The sequence below is a fragment of the Nicotiana attenuata genome, unplaced genomic scaffold (assembly GCF_001879085.1).
Source record: "Nicotiana attenuata strain UT unplaced genomic scaffold, NIATTr2, whole genome shotgun sequence".
In the NCBI taxonomy this organism is placed as follows: Eukaryota; Viridiplantae; Streptophyta; class Magnoliopsida; order Solanales; family Solanaceae; genus Nicotiana; species Nicotiana attenuata.
Genome location: NW_017670595.1, coordinates 211,770 through 212,571, shown reverse-complemented (window position 1 = coordinate 212,571; position 802 = coordinate 211,770).

The following is an 802-nucleotide window of genomic DNA, read 5'->3' as shown; positions in this document are numbered from 1 at the left end:
CGTATACGCAACCACAATCGTATTTTAAGAGGCCCGTAAAGGCTTTTCTACGGATGTTCATAAATTATTTTTCTAAACTACTCATGACATTGACTATAAGGCTAAGAATATTGAACCAATACGTCAAGATAATTCCAGTTGCCTATTGCAATTCGTATTAAATGAATAAATAATGACCCTTTCATATAGGATATATATTTTGGTGATCAAATCTCAGAGCTAAACAAATATTAATGTATCTTAAATCCGATTTGAACAAACCTGACGAAACAGGTCAAATGCCATAAATAAGGCAGAAGAATCAAGGATGTGTCGCTTAATAGCGTTTTGGCATTCACAAAAATAAACCTTTCTATTTCACTGTCAGTAGCAAAATGACGTGCCAAACAAATAAGTTAATGAGTAATGGTCTACTAATACTTATGAATTTAGCCTAAACCCTCTTAGTATTAAAATAACACCATTATTTTATATCCAAACACTTATTCTAATGAAATCAACAGCAAAGCAGGATTTACTATGGCAATTAAACGTATCCAAGTAACATATCAATTCTCAATCTTAAAACCAATCTTATCACTGAATTACATAGCACAAAGATGGAGTCAAATTACTAAAATGAAACATGATGATATTCGCAATTCATCCAAGAAAACACCTTAACGCCAAAATTTATTTATTACAGGAACCGGCAGAATTTGAGATTAAAAAGTAGGAAACGGACCTCAATACTCGATTTTACAGGTCTTAAAGGCGGAAGCAACAGGACTACGGCAATGGACCTCGACGGAAATGGGGAGCT